The sequence below is a fragment of the Neoarius graeffei genome, chromosome 6, assembly GCF_027579695.1.
Source record: "Neoarius graeffei isolate fNeoGra1 chromosome 6, fNeoGra1.pri, whole genome shotgun sequence".
Lineage (NCBI taxonomy): Eukaryota > Metazoa > Chordata > Actinopteri > Siluriformes > Ariidae > Neoarius > Neoarius graeffei.
This window is the reverse complement of record NC_083574.1, coordinates 98689511-98717160: the sequence shown is the minus strand read 5'-3', so window position 1 is coordinate 98717160 and position 27650 is coordinate 98689511. Positions and strand designations below refer to the sequence as shown.

General features: G+C 44.3%; 1 protein-coding gene across 1 annotated transcript in view; it reads right to left on the bottom strand.

Annotated features, from left to right (window-relative positions):
• The window catches only part of tmod2 (tropomodulin 2), a 61030-nt gene extending 38516 nt beyond the window's left edge, over positions 1–22514 (bottom strand). Inside the window, 1 exon segment of the mRNA XM_060924231.1 lies at positions 22383–22514. The gene's annotated coding sequence lies outside the window, so the exon portion shown is untranslated.
• Positions 22515–27650: the final 5136 nt, after the last annotated feature.

The following is a 27650-nucleotide window of genomic DNA, read 5'->3' as shown; positions in this document are numbered from 1 at the left end:
CCAGCAAAGCTGCTGCCTGGCTGACAAAGCTATTGGACTTCAAGTTCCTTGCCAAGTGCCGTATCTATGAGGACCTCACTCAGCTGCTGACCACATCAAAAATCTTCCAGGCAGACGATGCACGCTCCACTGCTGATGCAAGTCGCTCTTTGCAGACTCTAAAAGTGCAGAAGGTGATTTTTTTTTTTTTTTTTATCATCACTGATTCACTTAGTGACCGACACAGTGAATAGTAAATGATGCAAATAGCTTCGCAAATAAATACGAGATAATACACAGTTAGATAGAATGCATGTTGTACATAATTATTGAATTAATTATACATGATATTGACTCGGTGCTTTCATACATTATTTACAGGAACTTCTAGCTGAGGAGCCTGGCGTGTCTGAGGCAGACCTTTTGACCAGACATGCCAAAAGCCAAGATGTGAGGCCTGATGAAGTGGTTCACGTGCAAGCCAACACTCGCGGCTCGGGGTCCGCTGCTCCATCAGTGAACACCACCAAGAAAATTCTGTTGGCAGTGAAGGTTCCTCGTCAAGACGTCCCTGAAGCAAAGTACTGGCAAATTTGGCATTCAAGACTTCCAAGAGCCTATCGTCATGAACGTCACAGAAAACATCAAGGATGATGTGCAACAAATAAGTCACGCAGCAGTGATGAGCATTGGTGAAGCCTTAGATGAGAGATTTGCAGAATTTGAGGCAAATACTGCTGTGTTGTCAAAGGTGAAGTTCCTCGGCATCACTACTACCCCTTTTCCACCAAATCAGTTCCAGGGCTGGTTCAGGGCCGGTGCTGGTGCACAACTCATTCAACTTGCGAGCCAGCTGAGAACCAGTTTGCTTTTCCATTGCTCACGGTGCTAAGCGGAGCCACGTCATTACGTCGCCGTATACATCAGTTACGGCACTACGTTTACATAAACCTTGGCATGAATATCAAAGCAAAAACACGGAAGAAGCAGCAGCAGCAGCAACAACAATAATAAATGACCTCGCGTTTGTACAGCTGCTGCTTCTCGTCGCTTAAAAATGGCGATCTTTCGCAGTCTTGTTATTGTTGTTGGTCTTAACAACTCCGCCCCCCCCGCTGACGTAAGCGGTTCTTTCCTCTGGCCCAGCAGAGAGTTGGTGCTAGCCTGGAACCGGTTTTTCTGGCCCCAGAGCCAGTTCTTTGTCAGTGGAAACAGAAAACCCGGTTCCAAACTAAGCACTGGTCCCGAACCAGCCCTGGAACTGCTTTGGTGGAAAAGGGGCATACTTGGCCGAAGGACTTGAAGGAACTCGCCAAGTTCTGTTCCGAAGATGTAACTGCTCTCGTTGACCACTTCATGGCCCCACTCCAACATGCAGGCCTGGAGAGTAAAATCATTATCTTAGAGGAATTCAAATTACTGAAGCTGTAGTACAGTCCCATGGTACAAACAGGGGAAATGGGATGTACACCGGCAGAGTTCTGGCACAAGGTGTACACACAAGTATAGGAACATTCTACGGCTGGTAGAACTACTGTTCTGTGTACCATTCTCCACCGCCACAGTGGAGAGAGGATTCTCTGCTGTCCGACGTACCGTCACTGACTGGCGTGCCAGCTTAGGGGTTGACCTGATTGCCGACTGTCTACGCTACAGCACGAGGAAGAAGGAACTTGCAGATCCAGCATACAGGGCATCACTGGTTGACAGGGCATGTAGCTCTTTCCTTGCAGGATCTGAGCGAGCAAACTCCACTGACAACCTCGGCACACTCACTAAACAGCAGATAAACAAGATCCTCCATGGCTTGACCCCAGAAGGTCACTCAGACAGTGCAAGCTCCATTTCTGCCAGTACTGACTTATATGCCGTTGTGCATCCTGAGCCTGACTCTAGTGTGGTTGCTAGTAGTGATGATTCAGAGTAAACTAAATGATAGTTTGATGACCCTGACACATTGGTGCAGTTAGGTTTCTGACATTCAGATGTTCCCTGTTGGTCAGTTTTTGATGATTAAGGATTGAAATAGAGTGATGAGTTTGTTCCTGTGAATAACTCTGTATTGTAATGTTTACTGTAACGGTTACTGTATTTGCGGCAGGCTTTTGAAGATGATATCCTCGGCTCCATTCTTCAGTTTTTAAGGGTGTTCACACGGCAACTTTTACTCCGGTGTAGCACCGGGGCTGCCCCGGTAGAGCGTTCACACGGTACAAAGTTATAGCGGTGTAGCCCCTGAAAGCTGCTTAAACCGGTGCAAATCTAACCCTGCTCGGGAGGTGGTTTAAGAAATTTACTCCCGAGTAAATGCTAGTTTGCGGGGCAGCACCGATATAAAATGGGACGTCTGAACGCTACAGGGGTAGACTCGCTACGCGTGAGGAGAGTTGATTACATACGGGCATTGCATAATTCGCATCCTGGTATTTTGCGCTTCCAAAATGGCGAATATCAACAACAGAACTTCGCGTCTTCCAGTGTTACCAGATTGGGCGGTTTTAAGTGCATTTTGGCGGATTTGAACATATTTTGGGATGGAAAACGTCAGCAGTATCTGGCAACACTGGTGTCTTCATCCACGTTGTTTTCCTGGCGCTTGGTGATGCCATGACAACCGGGAAAAGGAAGTACATTTTCATGCATGCGCATATTTCATTTCCGCATTATTACTATCGTATAGCATGGTCGCAAAAACTGCCGTGTGAACGCAAGTGGGGCTGCACCGGTGCTAACACGCTTCTCTCTAGTAAGCAGGTTTGTGACGTGTGAATGCTCCACAAAATTTACACCGGTGTAAGATATATCGCAACAAAATACATCGGCGCAGCATCGATGCAAATATGTGCCGTGTGAACACCCCTATTGACTTGATGATTAAGGAGTGAAATAAAGTGATAGAGTTTGATAGTGTGTATAAATGTGTATTTTAATTACTGTAACTGGTACTGTATTTGTGGTTTGAGGGCTGAATTGGAGGCCAACTGACTGCCTGTGAAAAGAATTAAAACTCGTACACAGTCACAACAAACACAAAGTTGTTGAAATTATTTTATTGGATTCTCAGGATTCTCGCAAAACGGTTTTGCGAGAATCCAAACAGATTCCTGCAAATTTTCACAAAATCGCTGCCATGAACAGGGAACTGAATGAACAACTGAAAGTCAGATTGTTTTTGAAACAATCGGCCTTCAAGAAGCGAGAACGCAGACGGGTAAGCTCCGACGCTCGTTTGGATATAAAACGCGTTGTTTCCCTGCATTTAGATTAATGCATGTAACTTGTATTGTGTGTTTAAGTTAGCGGTATAAGATTATTTAATTTGCTTCAGAATGTGATCGTCTCAGTTCATCTGATTATTTAATGAGCCTTTTACGTTTTATCAGTGAAAATGCATGCATGTACGTGTCTGCTGCACAAGTTATAACAAATATCCTGTTTTAATGAGAGTCAACCCACAATCAGTGAAGTCAAATCAGTCTTAGTTGAGCAAGTCGGTAACGCTATTCCTTACTTTCACCATAAAGTTTTATTTATATGACTTTGGCCTATAGCTGTAAAAGGCCTCGGCTTTAAAACCGGTTACCACTGTGACGTCACGCACTCCGGGCTGGCTGGCTCAGCGGAGCGGCTCCAATCACAACTTTGTGGTCAGTTTTAACTCTCAAATTATTTATTTTTTTATATATATATATATATATATATATATATATATATATATATATATATATATATATATATATATATATATATATAAAATATTCCCATTTAGGCGGCACGGTGGTGTAGTGGTTAGCGCTGTCGCCTCACAGCAAGAAGGTCCTGGGTTCGAGCCCCGGGGTCGGCGAGGGCCTTTCTGTGCGGAGTTTGCATGTTCTCCCCGTGTCCGCGTGGGTTTCCTCCGGGTGCTCCGGTTTCCCCCACAGTCCAAAGACATGCAGGTTAGGTTAACTGGTGACTCTAAATTGACCGTAGGTGTGAATGTGAGTGTGAATGGTTGTCTGTGTCTATGTGTCAGCCCTGTGATGACCTGGCGACTTGTCCAGGGTGTACCCCGCCTTTCGCCCGTAGTCAGCTGGGATAGGCTCCAGCTTGCCTGCGACCCTGTAGAAGGATAAAGCGGCTAGAGATAATGTGATGTGATTCCCATTTATGCAGCATACAAGAGTCAAGGATGGAGATACTATCCACTCAAATTTATTTAAAAATAAAAGGTTCTGCTGATCTCCTTTAAGTACGTTTTTGATCATTTATAGCTGCTATAACGCACAAGAGCAGGAACCAATTTATTCCACAACATTTAATGCAATTAAAAATGGCCGCCGTCCACGTCCTGTGGTCACCTCAGAGGATTTACGCTACACATCTGTTGCCCCTTTTCCACCAAAGCAGTTCCAGGGCTGGTTCGGGGCCAGTGCTTAGTTTGGAACCGGGTTTTCTGTTTCCACTGACAAAGAACTGGCTCTGGGGCCAGAAAAACCGGTTCCAGGCTAGCACCAACTCTCTGCTGGGCCAGAGGAAAGAACCGCTTATGTCAGCGGGGGGGCGGAGTTGTTAAGACCAACAACAATAACAAGACCACGAAAGATCGCCATTTTTAAGCGACGAGAAGCAGCAGCTGTACAAATGCGAAGTCAGCCATTATTATTATTGTTGTTGCTGCTTCTTCCGCGTTGTTTTTGCTTCGATAACTGACGTGTCTTCCCTTAACACCGCGAGCGATGGAAAAGCAAGCTGGTTCTCAGCTGGCTCGCAAGTTGAACGAGTTGTGAACCAGCACCGGCCCTGAACCAGCCCTGGAACTGATTTGGTGGGAAAGGGGTATATGTGGAACTGTAAACAGGGACCCTGTAGTGTGGTGCGACACGGCATGAGGACCAGAATGAGAGAAACGTACGCTCCGTTTTCATGACAGAATGGATTTAATCCTCTAATACAGCTAAACTGGCTCCTCAGTCTTCACAAGATGAACAGGATATATGCAGCTGAAGAGGAACACACACAGGGACATGCTGTTATAGGAAAATAATCACCCCAAAGTTGATCTCAGTAACTCCGCTTTATCACACCACCATCACGGATTATTTTACTGTAACGCCACAGTTTTATAAAGCCGATAGTGGAACATAATGACTTAATGTGTGTGAGAGATAGAGACTGAAAAACTCTGCTCTATAAAACAAATCGAGGTCACTGTAAACGACCTGAATGAAGATGGAGGAAATCAGACGACAATCAGCAGATAACACGTCACACACTCAGGTACAGCATGAACAGGTTTTCCAGGAATTACTGAAACTTTTAAAAAAAAAAGAAACCACACACACAACAACCCATGCAGCATGTTTACACACACACACACACACACACGAGAGCATGTTCACAATTTGTGCCGTTTCTCCTGTGAGAGTTGAGTATAAAAAACTGGAAACCGTGATTTCATGTAAAAAACATTTGACGGATCGTCATGTTCCCTCATGTGACCTTCAGCACCCGAGAAGGAAATGTTTCGTGCCTGATTTCTCTCTAAACTCCCTCTCACACACAGAGAGAAAGACTCAAACTCTCACACATGCGCTTCCTCTTCCATACGGTTCTCTCCTTATTACGGTTCTCTCCTTATTACGGTTCTCTCCTTATTACGGTTCTCTCCTTATTACTGCTTCCATATGACTCCTCCTATGAGATAACGACAGACACGAGGTGACGAACCTGAACTAGAGCACGAGGTCAGGAGTTAACTAGAACGTACAGATTGTGTGTTACAAGACAGACAGTGTGTGTTTTGTTTGGCTGATTAGATGAGCAGGTCGAGCTCTGGAATGTGATCTCCTACAGGTTTAACAGGAATCACAGCACCTAAAATAACTCGCTCACCCCGCAACCATCGAAAACACGGACGGCGTAACAGCTCTAAACAGTGAAGCCACTTTATAGACACGGGCACCAATAAACCGTTAGCGCTATTTAAAAGCACTTCAAACGTCAAGAGGGTTCACGTTAAAAGGTTCCGACTGCAAAGTTGAATTCTGGGTAAAATGTTCCATTTCTATTGCTGTTGGAGTTTTGAGATGTTGCGCTGCTGCTACACAGTGTTTTGCCGAGATAAAAAGCTTCCCACGTTTTACAATTCCAGAGATCACCAAAGCAAGCGAACAACAATATTTTAAACTAAACAGAACTCGACGCCAACGGGGTCGATGGGGATGCCTCCGCCCGGTAGACTACACGCCTTAAGTTGTGATTTGGGGATGGACATTTGACGTCACAGTAATCTTGACCTGGTGAAATTACTTGTATCAGCCTTGGAGACACTGTGTTCACAAGGTTTTCGGACAGACATTTGACCTCGCAGTCAGGGCTCGAAATTAACTTTTTTTTCTTTGTGTCCCCCAGTGGTCCCGAATTCTGTGTTGTATTGTCCCGAATGGAAGCAATAGTGTCCCCATTTTTTTCCTCTCTGAAATAACCAGTGGTTAATATTATCATATGAAGTTACTATTATATTTGTAACTATGCGATTTTGAACCCTTTATATCATTTTTACAATAAGTCACAAGACACAAGTGACACATGTCCAATACATCATCTACTTCAAAATTACAGTTATTGCATTTTCAGTTTATTAAACTTTGGCGATCTCACTGTATGAATAGATACCCGTTTATTTAAAGGGGCCAACTAGCTCATTCAGAAAATGTTTCAACTCCCTACATCTGCAGAACACTTTAGTTGAAAATAAGACCCCTTTTATGTTCATTTCATCTACTTATACCTTGAATATCTGTTGGCATTTATAAGGCCAACTTATAATTTTCACCATTACCGTTATCCATTTTATGAACTTTCCGTTATCCATTTTATGAACTTTCGCTGCCGAAACGTGGGTGCAAATGTTAGCAACATCAACATAGTGCCAGGTCCGAGCCTAGTTGTGCTGCTGACTGACTAAACTTTCTGAACGAGAAACGCTACGTTCACACTGCAAGGCTTAATGCTCAATTCCGATTTTTTTGTGAAATCCAATTTTTTTGTGAGGTCGTTCACATTAACAAATATATGCGACTTGTATGTGATCCTCAGTATGAACGAAAAGCGACCTAAAAGTGTTCCGCATGCGCATTGCAGGATACGACGACGTCACACGCAGTGAGCATGGCCAGTGTTTACGGAAGTAAAGCCGCCCGGTTGCGGTATGACCCATCCAATCTAGCTTGAATAGCTGCATCCCCCCAAATGGAAATCAGCTCCCTAACCTCTGCGTCCTTCCATTGAGAAGATTCAGAACCTTCACAGCCCGAAGCGTCCCTCACATTGATGTCATGCGCAGGGGTGCAGATACGTTTTTTGAACTGGGAGGGACAAAAAACTGGAGGGGGGGGGGACAAAGCTGCCAGCAAACCAACCCCAACCCCGATATGCCTGTCAAACTTGTTAGTAACCATAGCAACCAAGCTCGAGCTCGCAACCTGTGCAGTCTGCACAGCTCAACCAACCGAATATCAGTCTTTGTTTTGTTTTATGTGAATTGTTGAAACTATGTATACACTGCCGTGCACCTCAATAAACCGAATGGTAATTAGTCTTTTGATTTTTCTGTGAGGTTTGCCTTATGCAAAGAAAGACAGCATAGACGTTTTTTCCTCCCTATAAGTGGGGGGGACCGAACGAAGTGAATTTAAATATGACTCGTCCCACCCTCTATCTGCGCCCGTGATTATGCACCATGTTGTTGTAACTTTTTTGAGAGACCCGCCGCCTACTTCAGCGCAGAATAGTGACGTTTGTGGCTTGTTGATGACGTGTAAGTCGGATGAATGCGACCTGGCGGTTCAGACTGAAGTCGCATATGAAAAGAGCGGATAGGAATCGGAATTAGGACCACATATCCAAACGGCCTGGGTCGGATTTGAAAAAAATCGGATCTGTGTCGTTCATATTGTCAATAAAAGATCGGATACAGGTCACATATGGGCGAAAAGATCGGATTTGAGTCACTTCAGCCTGCAGTGTGAACGTAGCCTTAATGTAGAACTTTTTTTCTAGATATATTTTTTTTCCATTGTCCCGGGATTGTCCCAGATATGATAATTTTGTGTCCCGATGACATTTTTTATGGTCCCCGGGACACCGTTAGTTTCGAGCGCTGCTCACAGTGACCTTGACCTTAGACCTTTTGATCTCAAAATCTAATCAGTTCATGTTTGTCCCAAAGCGCACAAATGGTGAAAGTTTGGTGAAATTCCTTTCATTAGCCTTTGAGATATCGCGTCCACAAGGTTTCGGGATGGACATTTGACCTCACAGTGACCTTGACCTTATGATCTGAAAATCTAATATCAGTTCATGTTTGTCCCCAAAGCGCACAAATGGTGAAAGTTTGGTGAAATTCCTTTCATTCACAAGGTTTTCGGACAGACATTTGATCTCACAGTGACCTTGACCTGTGACCTTTTGATCTCAAAATCTAATCAGTTCATGTTTGTCCCAAAGCGCACAAATGGTGAAAGTTTGGTGAAATTCCTTTCATTAGCCTTTGAGATGTCGCGTTCACAAGGTCGCGGGACAGGCGGACAGCCCGAAAACATAATGCCTCCTGCACCTTACGGTGGTGGAGGCATAGAAACATGACCACCGTGGGGCGTCTCTGAGCTACTTTTAACCCAGGGGTGGGCAATTATTTTTTCCATGGGGCCACATGAGAAACAGAAAATTTTGTGGAGGGCCGGACCAAAAGGCTGAACTAAATTCTGCATAATATTAATTGTATTTCTTTATATAAAGCAGTAAATATCATTGTTTTTACAAGCTGCTAAGACTGGTAAGAGAATGGAAAAAAAAAAAAAAAAAAAAAAGAAGAGGTTGCCTGACAAAAAAAAAAGGCATTTATTCAATCAAATTTCCCAAAACAATGGTTAACAAAATGTGAACGTTTGTACCATTTTTTTTTCAGTCACATTCACCCCAAAACACAATAAAGACATCACAATATTGTCTTTCTACTCCAAATATCAAGCAAGATACATCATATTATAATAATGATGCCCACATTTGTAGTCTAATCACCTCATTTGGTGTTTTTCATTTGGTAACGCCGACTCAAATTGTCTTTGAACACTGCGATCTGCTCTCCGCAAACTAAACACACGGCTTCATCTCTGACTTCAGTAAATAAATACTTAGCAGTCCATGTTTTGTTGAAAGCCCTGCATTCAGCATCTACCTTTCTTCTTTTTGCGGACATTTTGGGGGCTAAAGTCTTCTTGTGACCTGCTCGCAACAACGTTGATTCGGTGTAGGTATCAGATCTACAGATCGGCTCGGGCGCCTGCTGGTGACGTCACACTGTGATTGGCTGGACCGTTTGAAGGATGACGTACAAGTTTGTGGTTGGTCTGGACAAATTACGGAAGTAGTTATCGCGGGATTAGGTTTCGTGGGATTTCATGTCATGTTCATGTTGCGCGCATTGCGTTTTTGTTGAACACAACTTCAAAATAAAAGCAATGCACATTTAGTCCATGCATGAGGTAAAATTAGAAAATACGTTTATTTTGTAATTTCTAAATTAACCTTACGCGGGCCGGTCAGAATGAACCAAAGGGCCGGATGCGGCCCGGAAAATGCCCAGGTCTGTTTTAACCAAAACAAGTCGGCATGGGCAAACAAACACGGTGGACTCTGCTCTCCCTCCAGTGGAAAAGAAAAGCCAAGCCTGCCTGATGAGTGCAACGGCAAGATCGGACAGGTTAGAGAGAAGACGTGTCATTTTTCTGGACAGATAACTAAATCATTCTAGCTAGCGCTTAGCTACCTTAGCCTTAGAGTGCATGGGCTCGACTGCATGGTAGCGAGTATGGAGTTACACACCTAATGTTTTGATCTTACAGAGAAAGAAACGAGAACACAAAAGCAGGAACAGAGAAAACATACAAGTATTCGTCTTTTGTTTGTTTGACGGATCTATATGGTTGTGGTGTAGCTCCGGACCCAGTTTTGGGCGTTGGTTCCCTCCAGGCCTTGGGTCGCTGTCGGTGCTCCTCGCTATGGACTGCAGTGAGCTCATTGCTCATTTTAGCATCGTGGTTGTCCAGCGCTTTATGCAGCAGTGCTTTCGTGCTTGGCTTGATGTTCCAAGTGGTGTTGCTCGGTGGCGTCGTGGCGGCTGTGCTGGCAGTGTCGGACTTGTTTTCATGCACCTTTTGTTGGGACTGTGGCTGCTACACCACTGGAATGACATCCTGACCTCTATTTGGTGGACTCCCCCCCCCCCCATAATTGTAACGCGACCTTGGGTTTTGAGAAAGGCGCTATATAAATCGAACTTATTATTCATGAATATCAACAAATTACACCAATCCCTGCGACTCAAAACTCTCCGAGGTCGGTGCAAAGTCACAATGCTTTCTTGGTGGCATCGCCATCTTGGTGTAGCGCAGTTCCATATAGTTATGCTAATTAGCTAAAGCTGCTTGTTTCCATCGGACCGTACCATTTACTTATGCAGGAAAACAATCCCAAAATGGAGGGAAGTAACGATCAGGACATCAGAATGATCATATCTGGTCCACATGATGTTCTTGTTGTGACAGAGGAATTTTTTTTTTAAAATGACTGCAGTCAGCACCTTTAATCTAATCATGCTAGCTATTTAGCTATACACTAAAATTTACACAAAAGTGATCAGTGAACACACAGCACCATCAGGATGGATTTTATGAGTAGGTTAGTGCGTTCGGAATAACCATGTGTCCCGGATAACACGGTATTAACCCACCGGTGGTGGTGACGAGTAACGTTCGTCACATCAGCGCCAGAATTTCCACTTCACGTGATCAATGTCCTTCAACACATCTGTATGAATGAAAAATCTCCAACTGAAACTCTGGATAGATTGTAGAGAATTTCTACCGCTGTATATTGGAAGAAGGGGCGGGGCTACCAAAGGAGTGGGTGTACCCAACCCGACCCGACTTCAGCTCTCGTCTCTACTACACAGACTCTGGCTCTAAATCAAACAACATGGCGGAGGAAGTTTGGCTTCATTTCTAGAACGAAACAGGAGGTGATGGAGCCACGCCCTTCAGCTTTTCTACACTCGATGGGTGTGGCACTGAAACAAAAGTAGTGGGCGGGTATTTAGTAGCAGTTGGGAAAACTGATTGGGGGGGGGGGGGGGGGACTACATCCAAACAAAAGAGTATACTGATAATCAGCTGTAGCTTATTCAGGGCACATTTATATTTAGCCACGCCCACAAGACTCCATAAAAAGGTAATGCTCTCACTATACAAGTGAGATGAAAACAACAAAACTCTGAAGTGGTACTAAATGAGATTGATCAGGGAGATGAACTTGGGATCTCTCTTACACAGTAATAAAACCAAGAGGAGTTTTCAGACCGCATGATCCAACACAAAGGAAAAATCTCACAAATCTGCCTCGCCAGTTTGACAGAACAGGAAGTAACGAGGGGGAAAATGAACGGAAAAACTCTCAGGAGGAGAATTTAGTGTCTCCTGGTGCAGCATGGACTCATTTTATACGTCTCTGCTTCAATCTCAAATACAACAGCGACTGGCGGCGTAATAAAACCCTGCTGTGTTTCTACACACGCTGCAAATCTCCTGAAATGTTGCAGCTTGGAGCCGAGTTCTCTCACACAGGACCGAAATGATCTTTAAGCAAAAACAAACCGAGCCTAGCGCAGTCTTTCAGTGTGTCCTGAATGACATGGTGCGAGTGCTGTACTGCAGCGACGAGGCTAATGGAGCGGGCGGTGGAGTAAAGGTTACACGAGGAATCATGACTTTACAGAACCATCACAGTAATAACGATGTATTCATGAGACTCGTTTATAACGATCAACACTCCGCTCTGATCTCTACACCCAGAGAGAGAGGGCGCGTGCTCTATATACATGGAACTCTGATACCTCTTTTCCACCAACAGGGTTTGGGTTCTTGAACTGCTTCCATTCAGGATTCCTCCAACCTTGGTACCTGCTTGCAAACTGGCCCATATTTTCCCCAGCTTTGATCAGAACCAAATTAAATCAAGGATGCATCATGAACAGAGGGCGTGGCACAGTTCACAACAGGAGTAAACAGTAGTACGAGAAGGCGGAGCTCACCGATTACCTCTGACTTTTTTTTTTTTTTTAAATTGCAGATTTGTTTCCGGGGGCGGCACAGTGGTGTAGTGGTTAGCGCTGTCGCCTCACAGCAAGAAGGTCCGGGTTCGAGCCCCGTGGCCGGCGAGGGCCTTTCTGTGTGGAGTTTGCATGTTCTCCCCGTGTCCGCGTGGGTTTCCTCCGGGTGCTCCGGTTTCCCCCACAGTCCAAAGACATGCAGGTTAGGTTAACTGGTGACTAAATTGAGCGTAGGTGTGAATGTGAGTGTGAATGGTTGTCTGTGTCTATGTGTCAGCCCTGTGATGACCTGGCGACTTGTCCAGGGTGTACCCCGCCTTTCGCCCGTAGTCAGCTGGGATAGGATCCAGCTTGCCTGCAACCCTGTAGAACAGGATAAAGCGGCTACAGATAATGAGATGAGATTTGTTTCCGGTCCATTTTTTTTCCTGAACGTTTCCTTTTCCATCACTGTACTCCGCTTCCTCTCCAAATTAATGACGCCCACTGATGACATCAGGGTTTGTACTGGAAAAACTAGCTCCGGTTGGAAACCAAGTTCTCAGGTTCTGAACTGGTTTATTTTTGCTCCAAATGCGAACCAGAACCCGTTCCCTGTTGGTGGAGAAGGGGTACGAGAGACACTGCATATTATAGAGGAGTTCACAATCTGGTGGGAAACAGCGAGATTTAGATTCAACTCCTCGTGGGGAGAGCACTCACTTCCTCCTCTTTCGACAGAGCTACAGTGTGACGGACTCGTGTCCTGTGAGCAGGGTTGCACTGATCATGCTGTTCTCCTTGATAGACTAAAAAAAGTTGGAGTTAAAACAAACCTCTCTCGCTCTCTCCCTCCCCTGCCTGAGGACTTACTTAACTGATGGTTATCAGTTTGCAGATGTAAACGCTGATGTCTCTATACCTACTAAAGTAAACTTTGGTGTTCCTCAAGGCTCTGTTCTTGGCCCACTGATATATTCATAATAAAACACTACCTCTAGGAACAACAGCACCAGCTTCTACTGTTATCCTGATGAGACACAGCTACATGTTCGAGCAAAGCCAAGTGAGGGACAAAGTTCAGGAACGCGCAAAGGACGTTAGACACTGGATGCTGATTATCTCTGGAGGGCCTCTCTGTTTCATCATGTGAAAGGCCATGATGTGATTAACTCCAGACACTATGACTAGGATAGCCTTCTTTCACCTCAAAACATTGCCAAATATAAATACATCACCACTACATGATGCAGAAAAACCAGTTTCTGTTTCTCCAAGGATAAACAGAGATGTACCGTAGCTGTTCCAGTCGGCACTCCAGTTAGTCAAGAACGCAGAAGTGAGAGTCCTTACTAGAACCAGGAGATACGACCACACCACCTCTCTCTCATCCACACTGCATCAGCTCCCAATCAAATTTCACACTGACACAACTTAAAAGCACTGAATGGTTTGGCACCACAGTACCCGAGCAAACTTTTGGTCTTTTATGATCCAACACACCTCCTTTGAGCAAAAGGTGCAGGATATTTACTGGTACCTAGAATAATGATGACGGCAGAGGGCAGAGCTGTCACTGCTGCCCCTTTTCCACCAAAGCAGTCCCAGGGCTGGTTCGGGGCCAGTGCTTAGTTTGGAACCGGGTTTTCTGTTTCCACTGACAAAGAACTGGCTCTGGGGCCAGAAAAAACGGTTCCAGGCTAGCACCAACTCTCTGCTGGGCCAGAGGAAAGAACCGCTTACATCAGCGGGGGGGTGGAGTTGTTAAGCCCAACAATAATTGCAAGACCGCGAAAGGTCACCATTTTTAAGCGCCGAGAAGCAGCAGCTGTACAAACGCGAAGTCATCCATTATTGCTGTTGCTTCTTCTTAGTGTTGTTGTTGCTTTGATATTCGCGCCAAGGTTTATGCAAACGCAGCGACGTAACTGACGTGACTCCCCTTAGCACCGCGAGCTATGGAAACTGGTTCTCAGCTGGCTCGCAAGTTGAACGAGTTGTGAACCAGCACCAGCCCCGAACCAGCCCTGGAACTGATTTGGTGGAAAAGGGGTATTATAAACCCAAACAGTTATGGACCAGCCTTCGAAGGAGTGTTCAGGACTCAGACACCGTCTGACTCTAGACTGAAAACTTATTTGGCGTGTGCGTGTTTCACACACGGTTTTTCACTGCAGGGAAACTGGCATGTTGTTCTTTCCACTTGTCCTTCAGGTCACAGTCATGGACCGAAAGTTAAACACACCGCAATCACAGTGTAAACGACATCACAACACACTGCTGAACCAATAACATACTATCCATCCCCAACACACACAGGGTTTTTTCTAGAAAAATTTAGTACGAGGGCGCTCACCATGGCGAGGGAGCAAAGCGGGGGGGGGGGGATGGTGCCGGTTGTCTGTCCCCCCCTCCCCCCGCCGTGTGAAGCCTTTGAAAAACTGAGGCTACAATGGGACATTCTGAGGCTATCTGAGAGGGAAATTGTAACAAATTGTCTGTCAACATTGAAAAAGAAAGAAGTAATCATCTTCTGCCCCGGACAGTCTTTGGATTTATTCCGTTTCGGCCGCGGGATGACATCTTTAAATGCCCAAGTGTCAACAAAAACAACTCGCGAACTACTTCCGTCAAAAGCTCCCGCGCCGGTGGGTGAAAGGTCATTCAGTCTCGAGAAATCTCGCTCTATAAGTCAGCTGACCTTGTATGTAACCCATGTCAAATCTCGCGAGGGCAGCCGCGACAAGTAAACAACTAAACAACATGGCGCCTCAGTCTGGAAAACGCCAACTCGGATTGTTTTTGCACCGTCTGGCGGTGTATCTACTACTATTGGAATATTTTTGGAGTAATTATAACGTATTTGATGATCAGACACATTGTCACGCGGTGTTGCTGGGATGTTTTCACAGACAAAAGATCGTTTTGAGAAAGACTGCATGTTGCGCAGTAGCATACAAGTGCATGGCCTACGTGTGACTTGGGGTTCAATCGGCATTTCGGTAAGGGGGCGCACGCCGAGAGTAAGAGGGCGCAGCGCCCCTGTTTAGACGAAAGCCTCCACACACACACACAGCTGAGCATCAAACACACTTTCGTCATAACTTGCATCATAAACTAAGCCCAAAGACCTGGCCCAGCTGTGTCTGACACACACCAGACACACACTCAACTTTTATTAAGCAAGATGACATTTATGACTTCCTGCTCTGAGGATGAATCACCCAGCATGGAGTGAATGTGTTTTCAACGGACAATAATCAGGTATAATGATGTATTGTAACATTCTTTCTTCCTTCCATCCACACACCCAACACTTCACTCTCAGAGAAAGAAAGAAAACCTTTGAGTCGAACAGGACAAGTCGTTTTTTCCCCCCTGCAGCTGAACACGCTCCATCGGAGCACTACAGCGGATAGGAAGTCATTCGGGACGTGTCCTACTTTTACACGGATCCCGTTTCACGTCTGAAAGCAAAAACTCAAGTGACAAGAAAACGTGACTCTGGAAGCATGATACTCCGGAACAATTTCCTGTAGCGACAACTTTCTACTAAATGGATATTTTGCGACGAATAAATGCTTTACGTGACTTTCAAAACCGAGTCAAGTACAAACGAGGCTCTCACACACACCAGAAAATAAAACCACAGTCAGAAGGATTTTTTTGCATCAAATTAATCACAGGCAGAAACTTAAAGAAAACCGTCGGATCTCATGCGGTGTAGGACTGAGCCGATGAACTGCTCAAAACGACCACTCGGATTTGTCGCTTCTTTCGAGCATTAAACCTGATGTGTGTAAAATTGAGAACGTCTCAACATACGTGTCGCTAAAACTCACAGCTCTGTGTTATACACGCATGTACATACGCAGAAAACGAGCACCGAGCATCAGTCGAGCTACTCTGCGTTCATCTAAACCCATTATTTTAGATAAACTGTTCACTTACACTCACAGGCCACTTTATTAGGAACATCCCTACATCCACTTACAGCTGTTTTACACGGTTCTCTAAAATCAACCAATCCCTCGACATCAAATCACGCAGATACAAACCAAGAGCTTCAGTTAACATGCAATGCTGAAACATCAGAATGGGAAATTAAAAAAAAAAAAAAAAAAAAAAAACCTCAATTTGTATGTGCCTTTCCGTCACTGTGGTATGGGTGTTGGTTTGAGCCAGATGGACTGGTTTGAGTGTTTCAGAAACGGCTGATCTCCTCCTGGGGTTTTCACACACACCAGTCTCTAGAGTCTACACAGAATGGCGCAGAAAACAAAAAACAAACCCTGAGTGACAGTTCCGTGGGTGGAAACAAACACATTGCTGATGACCGAGGTCAGAGATTAGAGGTCTGCGCGGGACAGAATTTTCAGTCCCGCTCCCGCATTGTGCAGTCCCGCTCCCGCAAAGAATTATGATTTTCAGTCCCACTCCCGCCCGCAAATCCCGCATATCCCGCATGATGCAGACGTTCGCGTTATTTCTCACGAAAGTTCTTGTCATTGGCTTGGGGAATTAAACATGCTGAGCTTAGCTGAGCTCTCCACTGACCGATCCTTCATTTATTGTAAGTTTATTGTTTAGACTCTGACATTCTGCTGACACATTCCAAGTTGAGCGCTGCATGCGCTCATGATTGACAGCTCTCACTTTGATTGACAGCTCTCGCTTTGCGCACTCGCACTCCCACTTCCGAGTCTGTGGCGTTATGATTCCAACCGCGATTTCATTCTCCTCTCATATGAAGTGTCACGCAACCACAACCAGCTCCTCAGATTATACACTGTCTATTTCTTGCTTTAAATTGAACAATCTGTGCGATACACAGTCCTTTTTAATACTAGTTAATACTTTTTAATACTTAGGACTAATACTCTTGACTTTTTAATGGTAAATGTACCTCTTTTTAAAGCAGCACTTCCTTCTGAAGCACTGTGAGCTTCACTAGAGGAGCTCTGCTCTTCTGCCATGATCGGAGATCTCAAACACGGAAGAGCGGAAAGGAATCGGAAACGTACGCGAGATTAGACCACGTCCGCAAATTTAGGCATCTTAAAATGTTTTTATTAATGCCAAATAAAATATCCAGCACAAATTATATACGATAGATATAAATTAATTTATAAATTTTATTTTAAACACGTTTTTAATTAGCGGGACTGCAGCTTATCACCTCCCCCTCCCGCCCGCAATGAGCTTTCAAAATCTGTCGCGCACCGCACTGCTTTGCGTCGGGTCCTGCGGGACTCCCACGGGAGTGCAGGGCTCTATCAGAGATCAGAAAAATAGACAGATTCAAGCTTTTTTTTTTTTTGGGGGGGGGGGGGGCGCACCGCAGGAAGGAACTCATAGTAACTCCTGTAAATTTACAACCATGGTGAGCAGAAAAGCATCTCAGCAGGGAGAGAGAAAAAAAAAAAAACAACACACTGGGTTCCAATCCTGCAGCCAAGAACAGGAATCTTAGAAATCAACACCAAGTTCCTATTAAAGTGACCGGTGAGTGTATTTCAGGCAGTGTTGAATAAATACCACTCTGGGAGCCTTTGAGATACAGCTCATGAGCGTATAAAGCCAGTATCTCACTGGGCTGCAACAGCTTGCGACAAATTGCAAATGTCATTCACGAGAGAGTTTCAAAAGTGCCTTGAAACATTCGCGGGGCTTCTCAATTTCCTCGCATGAGTCGCAAAGTGTCGCTCCTTCGTCGCTGAAATTTTGAACATGTTCAAAAAATTCGCGCGACAAAGTTTCTCTCAAATGCGTCGCTGGTGTCGCAAAGCCGTCACGAACCCTTCTCAAGTCAGTTTCCGTGAGGCTTCCTCTACTTCCCTGCTTGCCGAGGGAAAGCCGGGCTGTGACAGCCTGCGACTAGTTGGAGACGCAACAATTGCAGTAAAATATGCGAATATCAATTCAGTGTGATTCCAAGTGAAAATTGTCGCTAATTCGCATACATTTTATCGCAATTGCGTCTCCAACTAGTCGTGGGCCGTCGCAGCCCAGTGAGATACTGGCTTAAGAGATGCAGCGTCTCATCAGGAGGCCATTATTAAAAAAATGTTCTGTTTCCGGTCCACCAGCCGGTCCCGCCCTCCCACCCCAGTTAAAGACAGCTAACAAATCAGAAACACCCATTCAGTCATGTCCCGCCCCAGTTGAACACAGCTGCCACTCGGCGAAAGAAAAAAAAAAAAAGTGTAGACACAGGCTTTTTAGCTTACAAATTACTATTCTGGGTTTTTTTTTAATTATTATTAGAAGGCACATGGAGGTGCCTTGGCCAGTGCATTCTGAAAGTATGTTTCGGTCTGTAGCCAACAATGCATGTTACTGCAGATCATATCTCTCCACACAAACTAAAGGCGCAGATGCCGAATTTTTCACGGCTGAATCGCGCAGATCTGATTGCTTTCCTTTGAGCATACAGAATTTACTCTGATGAAATTATTCAGACACTCCAACGCCTCCCCAAAAAAAAAAAAAAAAATTGGATCCGCATGATTCACCCGTGAAAAAGGCGGCATCCGCTAAAAGGCGCGCCGTTTGCATCCCTGTTTAAACTCATAGGTTAACAGACTTTAACCGGCTAATGAGGCTCGGTGGTCGGTCAAGATTTTTTTTAGTTTTCGCCATCCCTAGTTCGTAAATCTAAAATCGAACTTGACATTTACGCATCCTGCGCAGAATATAGAATCAAATCAGCTCTGCGCATGCGCCGTGCAGCACAAAAAAAAAAAAAAAAAAATGGCAGCCACCATGAAGGAAGGAGATCCGGAGTTTTCAAACATTTACTTAAAAGGGTACCAAATATAATATATACAGTTGCTGATGTGACAAAGTAACGTATTCTTAAGTATTCTATCAAATTTATATACTAGAAAACAACGAAATATCTTGGTAATTGTAAATATAATACTTTATACGCTAAACCGCACAAGAGTCGCCATTTTTAAAACACCGTGACGTCAGCGCTACCCACTGCACTAGCGGAACTCTCCAAAATAGAGGAGAGAAGCGTGTAATCATGGCGTCGGGCGCATCAAGTGAAAGCGACAGCTCTGTCGAATCATACGAAGAGATCCCGCAAGACACACTGCAAGCAGGCTATGGCTTAGAAGGGCACCAGCTTGAACCTAGGAGAGGTACTATGTAGTGGAAGTTCATTATGTCTAACTATTAAAGCTATTTTAAGTTCGTTTCTTAAGACAAGGATTTTTTAAGATGTTACCTTGTTGACAGTTTTGGCGAGAATCTTCCGCCTTCTTCAAAACAGTCACCAGATGTCGAGTGGTGACGTGCCTTATCAGCTGATGTTACGCTACGGAGGCGTGAACGTCCCGCCCAATTTGACAGGTAGTTCACGCCTCCTGCTGTCAGGTCGCTCCCCCAGGACACATCTGGTGACTGTTTTGAAGAAGGCGGAAGATTCTCACCAAAACTGTCAACAAGGTAACATCTTAAAATCCTTGTCTTAAGAAACGAACTTAAAATAGCTAGGAGAGGTACTCTCGACTCCGGTGATGAAATAAGAGAAGAAAGCTCGGATGAGACTGATGCTGACCATGGGCATGGTGAGCGTGGGGCAGAGCGTCTGCGTGCAGGTGACACGGCGTGGTGCTCGTGCGGAAAATGTAACGTGGAGTTGCTCACGAGTCCAGCAGAATTTATTTGCTGCAATGAGATACGCGCCACCCGTGGACTTGCGAAATCGTCACAAGAGGCAGAAACAGGTATTTCACACGTGCTATTCCCAACCTCAATGAGCCAACACAACTGGGCACATACATACGTCATGAGTGTTACGCAGAGAAAATGAACGTGCATTCTGATTGGATAAAATTAATATCACGGTGGGCTGTTCAAACTGCGGAAATAGTTTGCTCGAGCTACTTTCAAAACACTATAACTTTCCAACCTTAGAACAAAAAACTTTTGGAAGTCTTGAATAAGGTTCGTTAATGTGTGTTTTATTGTTATATTTACTCTATATATTGCCCTCTGTTCCCCTTTAAGTGCGAAATCACAAAATGGTATTCTAGCGAACAACAAAATAGTAAAGATTCAGAAAAACAAATCATTCAGTGATCCTTTTAATAGTGTAATTTCATCCGAACTAGGCCTAATGGTCGATTTAGAACTACAAAAAGTCCGCGTTTTTGTACAAGTTTCAGTTGATTAAACTGTCATTTTATTAAATGTGTCTGCTTTTGTAATAAAAAAAAAGTACTGAAAGAAAAAGCAAACAGCATTGCGATTTCTTATCCATCCACGACCAGTGTTGGGCACTTTACTTTCAAAAAGTAATTATAGTTACTAGTTACTTTTCCCAAAAAGTAACTGAGTTAGTAACGGAGTTACTTTGTCATAAAAGTAACTAATTACCAGGGAAAGTAGTTATTCCGTTACATTTTGTTCCCCCTCAAAAAAAATCAAATTCAATTAGTGTAATCATAATAAAAGTGAATGTTAAATGTGTTTAATGAATGAAATGGACACTTAACAGAACCAATTAGTAACGTTATCTACACTATATTAATATTTTTGTGGGACAATGTGAGATAAGACATCTATCAAATGTAATATATTTTTGTAGTTATTAAAATTATGTTACTAATTACTGGCCACTGACGAGGACAAACGCTTTGTTCCTCGACACAATGTGCATTGCACGTAAACACTTTTGCCTTTTATTTCAAGTAATGAAAAGTCCTGGCTGTATTTCCAGTGTGAAAGCGCAGTGCTGGGCTGACCGCTCGCCATCGCTGGCTCTTCCGATTGAAAGAGTGCGCAGTAGTGCAGTAGGCGTGGCCTACCTACGTATGTTGTCCAAATCTACTCTGATTGGCTTACTGTGCCGTTGTCTCGTGTCTCCCCGCCCCACACTAAAGCAGAGGAAAGAAAGGCTGAATGAGCAGCGTGCCAGATGAGAACAGCTTTAATAAAGTAACGCATAGTATTTTATTGTAAGTAACGGGAACGGCGTTATAACGATGTAAAAAGTAATTAGATTACTCGTTACTAAAAAAAGTAACACCGTTTATTTCTAACGCCGTTATTCCCATCACTGTCCACGACATATCCCTCCCTCCCAAAAATTTTTTGCTCACCCGGTGGACAGGAAACGGATTTTTTTTTTTTTAAGGATGGCCGGATGACAGTAGAAGCTGGTACTGTTGTTCCTAGACTTGGTGTATATCATGGAAATATCAGTGGGCCTAGAACAGAGCCTTGTGGAACACCAAAGTTTACTTTAGTAGGCAGAGAGACATCAAACTGATAACCATTAGTTAAGTAAGACCTCAGGCAGGAGAGAGAGAGAGATCACGACTCACTTATTAAAGACAGGCTACAGTCCCATGAAAACCTGATTAACATCACTTAGGACACACAGAGAGAGAGAGAGAGAGAGAGAGAGAGAGAGAGGACACACCCTGAAAGCATTACACACAATCTCAGAAATCAGCAGTTTCCTCCAGCTACAGAATAAACAGTGAACAACACAAGCAGCAAGACCACACCCTTTGAAAGAGTGCGCGCACACACAGTGTATTCTCTCTCTCTCTCTCTCTCACACCCCAGTATGATAGGCGTGTGTGTGTGTTATGCGGGACTGCGCATGCGCGTGGAAACCCACCACTCATCTGTGTGTGATTCCAGCGCGCGCGCGAGAGCGAGCATGTCATAACAGAGCGCGAGGCTGGAACTTTAAACTGAAAATAACGGTCACATCCTGAATGACTGACAGAGTGACCACACAGCGCACTACGCCGAGCTCCGCCCCCACTGCTCCACACCCTACACCTAGGGAACTAGGAGAAGATTTGGGATTTAACCGCCAAGTTGATTCATAGAGTCAGGTTTAAGCTAACTATACTCACCCAAAAGTATTCAATATGACTTGGGTCCGTTTTAACTAGTATGAAATTTGCCGTGAATAAGCTTTATTTTAAATAAAATATAAGTTTAAGGCTAATGACCTGTGCACCTCAGTTATGCAAAGTCAGACCACAGCTGTTAGCTTTTGCTCCCATCTCCAGCTACACGCCAATTCACCATTCCTGCTACTCAATATTATTAAAAGAGAAATAAGCCCCTGAGGTGCACTGAGAGACTCCCAGACTGAGTGCTGTTCTTCACAGATGACCCATTCCCGCCCCATGCTAACCTGCTAATCCCTAATAACACACACACGGCGCGTTTAAAGCCCTTTTTCCACACACTGATCACTAAACTGACAGAAAATCCGTGATAAAGTTGCGTTTCTCACCTTAAACTCAGAGCTCGGTTTCCCCAGCAGCGCCTCTCTCCTCCTTTTTTTTCCCCTTCCTGTTAGCGAACTCCAAAAAATTCAGTCACAGCCCGATCCGCGTCCCCCCTGCCCGAACCGCACTGCGCATGCGCACTGTGTCCACGCAGGCGTATTAGTAGCGAGTACGTTTCCTCAGCTCGCAACAGGGCGGGGCCACAGAGCAAGAAGCCGAAACGTATATGGATTGATTGACAGGTTGAATAACCAATAGGAAGGCTCATAAGAAAGCTATTCCACCAATCGGCTGAGGTAAAACTTATTCAGAAGAACAAGAAATTACATCAAAATGCAAAAAAAGAAAAAAAACTTAAAGATGTAAAAAGTAAATAATTTAATTACTCTGAAAGATAGGTTCCTTTATCATGGTCTGTTTGGATGTTTAATATCTCTAAGAGAAACTGAAGAAGGTTTATTTTAAGTCAAGTTTATTTGTATAGTGCTTTTAACAATAAGCATTGTCGCAAAGCAGCTTTACCATACATGTCAACCCCTTTGGGCGTCCACCTGTAATATCAGAGGAAGAAATCCATAAAATCAACATAAAATCCTTATAGCCTTCGAATCGCACCAAACTTAATAAATAAGTAAATATAACTTGCCTGAGAACTTCGTCCAGCATGTCGAAAATCGCCTCGCCCGTGCCGATATTGCACACGGGCATGTCTATGATTCTTGACTTCGCCCCTCTGTTTATGTCGAAGATCCGCACCAAAATGGCCAGTCGCTTGTCCGTCTTTTTGTCATTGGATTCGTCGATCATCAAGGAAAATGGCGACGTCCGGCAGTGCTGGATGATCGGTAGTGTAGCTTCAGGGGCCAAGCTCTTTTTGATTATTTGCGTTGTTTTGGTGCGCCTACAGCTGATAGATTTTGCAGTCGTACTGTCCGTGCAAATTCGCGGCAACAGGTCTGTCAGGTGGTCCGCAACGGCTAGCGGCAAATTGTGCTGAGCAATAAAATTACAGATCATAACTTCTGCTCTTATTACACTTGTTGGTTGATCATCGGTCTTAGGCTTTGCAAACATCGTCATTTGCGGCTGATTCTGTTTCCGGTGCAAATCTCGCTGATGTAGTTTGGACCTCATGTGTTCCCTCACGTCGTAAACTCCAGACGCCGCAACTTTTATATCTCGCACACAAACTGTGCAGTGCGCGTACTCCTCATTTTTCGCCTGAACAATGACACCATTAAATGTCTCCTTCCATTCAGGAAGATACCGCCCGCCGTATCTCATTTTCTTTCTCGGTGTTTCCATTCTTTCACTCAGCAGACGCTCTTCAAAATCTCTCAGGTGTAAACAATGTCGCTCTGCACAATGAGAAAATCGTTCGAACAATGACCGTTTGGCGCGTTTAAATGCAGATCGTGCGCATGACCGGAACGAGCGAAGTCTCGCAGTCGCGATACTGCACAAGGCTTGAGGAATAAACACCCGGTTTCACATAGTCTGGGTTATCTGCCCCTGCATACACGCTGTTCTTTGTCTATAAATCGAGCTTTTGTATGTTTTTGCGACGATCAGCTGAAGATGTTCAAGTAAGATACACAAAATAAATTAAGGTCAGAAAATACCGAAAATCCGTAAGACTTTGTTTATACACCCGTACGCCCTTGAAATGAGCTAAAATCCGTATAATTTCCGGACAATCTGTATAGGTTGACATGTATGCTTTACAGAAATTTAATGACTTTAAACATGAGCTAATTTTATCCCTAATCTATCCCCAATGATTAAGCCTGAGGCGATGCTGGCAAGGAAAAACTCCCTCAGACGACATGAGGAAGAAACCTCGAGAGGAACCAGACTCAAAAGGGAACCCATCCTCATTTGGGCACCAACAGACAGCATGACTATAACATTAACAGTTTTAATAATAACAATAATATGTTCAATTTATATAGCGCCTTTCTCAAAACCCAAGGTCGCTTTACAATAATAGGCAGAAAAAAAAGGTCCACCAAATAGGGGTCAGGATATCATTCCAGTGGTGTAGCAGCCACAGTCCCACCAAAAGGCGCATGAAAGCAAGTCCCACATCTCCAGCACAGCCGCCGTGACGCTGCCAGCAACATCGCTCAAACACCACGCCATGGATCCACAAAGCGAGCACAGAAGCACCGCCATGCAGAGCGCTGGTACATCCCAAACCGCCTGCACAGCCACCACGACGCCACCGAGCAACATCGCTCGGAACATCACGCCAAGCATTAAAGCGCAGAGCACTGGACAACCATGATGTTAAAATGAGCAACAAGCTCACTGCAGTCCACAGCTGGGAGCACAGGCATCACCCACAGCGAACCAAGGCCTGGAGGGAACCAACGCCCAAAACTGGGTCTGGAGCTACACCACCACCGGCAGACTAAAACACTCAAACAAACATCAAAGACAGAAAAAAGAAAAAAAATTAGAATAAAAAAAGGAGAGAAAATAAAATAAAAAAGCTCCGGTGAGAAGCGGCAGCCAGAATGCACACGACGTATTCTCAACCGGAAAAGTTTTAACATGAAGTCAGTTTCGTTGATGTTATAAACTCTTCATTGATGGAAACTTGAGTGCAAAACTGTTCATGACAACTGCAGTCCTAAAGTTAGCAAGTCAACTGCAGTCCTCACCCATAAAAGCATTACTGTAAGAGTCCAGAGCATCCTCCAGGTGTGACTTTCAACTGTCCATATGAGGCCATCCTCCACAGGAGCAATGCGATGAGACTCCAACCAGACACAGGGCACCAGGATGGATCAGGCAGGCCCGAGGAGCAGAAGAGGTTCAGCATCTCGATCTCAGGATTGACATGTAACTCAGAGAGAGAGAGAGAAAACACAGGTTGTTAGGTATGCCCAGTGTCACCTGAATAAGTAGGAACAGTATACAGTTTGTGCTGAGTACAAGCAGGGACTCCGGCAACTAACTATGACAGCATAACTAAAAGGGGAGAGCCAGAAGGTAACACAAGCATGAGGGAGCCCCGGGACATAAAGCAGCAGCCACTACACCGTCAACAAACTCGAGTGAGCAAGCGAGTGGGGACTGACAGCATCCATACATCCCAGTTTACCAAAACACTCTGTCTGAGGATCCTCCAGATCTACTCCTTTACCTCATAAACACCATTAACACAAGGCTTGACTAAACAGATATGTTTCCAGCTGAGACTTAAACACTGAGACTGTGTCTGATTCCCGAACATTACTTGAAAGGCTGTTCCATAACTGTGGGGCTTTGTAAAAAAAAAAAAGTCTCCGCCCCCTGATGTAGCCTTCACTATACGAGGTACCAGCAGATAGCCTGCACCTTTTCATCTAAGTAGGCATGGCGGGTCAGAGAGGACCAGAAGTTCACTCAGGTACTGTGGTGCGAGACCATTCAGTGCTTTAAAGGTCAATAGTAGTACTTTATAATCAATACAAAATTTGATCATAAAAGGTGGGACCTTTAAAATAATCACCCTCCTGATTTAAACATGAAAAAAAAACCATATACACTCACCGGCCACTTTATTAGGAATACCCATACCCATCCACCTGCAGCTGTTTTATGCAGTTCTCTAATCAGTGATCTCTGTGACTTTCACTGGGGCATGGGCGTTGGTTTGAGCCAGATGAGTCTTTTTGGTTTGAATATTTCAGAAACTGCTGATCTCCTTCCTGGGGTTTTCACATACAAACAACAGTCTCTCGATTTCACACAGAATGGTGCGAAAAAACAAAAAACATCATAGAGTGAGTGAGTGAGCGACAGTTCTGTGGGTGGAAACAAACGCCTTGTTGAGGCAGAGGGGCAGAGATCACAAATTGGTTTGAGCTTTTTGGCCAGGAAGGATATAGTAACTCATATAATCACTCTTTACAACCGTGGTGAGCAGAAAAGCATCTCAGCATGCAACAGCAGAAGACCATATTGGGTTCCACTCCTGCAGCCACGAACAGGGATCTGAGAATCAACAACAAGTTCCTGTTAAAGTGGCCAGTGAGTGTATAAACAAATGATCATTCACTGTATTATATTCTTATTGTATGTATTTTATTGGACCAGATATGAATAAGTTCTTCAGCGTACGCTTCTCTTGACAGTGATGAATAAACCTGACTTTCCAGATATTTCTCCCTGACGCATCAAATTCTGTTTGTTTTTGGTAAAACGTGTTGAAAATGTGGACGTCACTGGTTTGTTGCATCATGGAGTTGATATCTATTATTACATCATTACATCACATTCTTGTATTCCTTTAAATATGCATTTTGATATTTTCCATAGACTCTAAAGTATAACATTTGCATCCACAGTGCCCTCCACAAGTATTGGCACCCCTTGTAAAGATTAGTAAAAAGGGTTTGAAAAAAAATCCACCTTTTGGTGAAGTCTCTTCATCTCACACTGAAAAAATGAGAAACCTTTAATTCAGAGGAAAAACAAATCCGTCATCAAGAAAGAATTATTTTCAACAAAAAACACGTGCCAATATTATTGGCACCCCTGGAAATGATAGTAAACACAATGGAACTGAAACATTTAAATTGTACATTTTTGAGTTGAGTGGAGTGTGTAGGAACTTTCAAGCTGTAATCCATGACTTCCTGATTAACTGGCGAACAAATATGAGGTGACACTGAGGCCAATAATAGTAGAGGGCACTGTAAAGGATTTTAGAGTGATGTACAACGAGCACACACATACACTCCCAGCACCTGGGGAGCACATGGGGGTGAGTTGCCTTGCTCAAGGGCACTTCAGACATGGATTTTCCTGCTGGTCCAGGGAATCAAACCAGCGACCCTTTGGGCCCACGGCTGCTTCTCTAACGTTTAGGTCACGGCTGCACCTGAACTCACCTGAATTTACCTGAAAACCTGAATTTGCCTGAACACACCTTCATTAGTCGACTACATCTTTAACCAGAGCAGCTGTGAATGAGTGAAGTCCACGGCTCACTCCCGGAGTCAAATTGAACCAGTGGTGTGATAAGGAGGACACAAATACTGTGGCTGTGAAATGAAGAGAGAGGCGGAGGTGTTCATTTTGTTTATTCGCTGCTCGCACTCAGGATTTTGTGACCTTATACAAAGCCTCAGGAGTGAAACAGGTCGAACCTCAGCTCTTTCTATGTATCCATCCAAGGAATGAAGATATTTGTCATGCAAATTCTCATGCAAAATCTGACGACAAGGAAACACAGATCCGTCCCCATGAGTGAAACTGGAATAACTGGCAACCTGATTTGT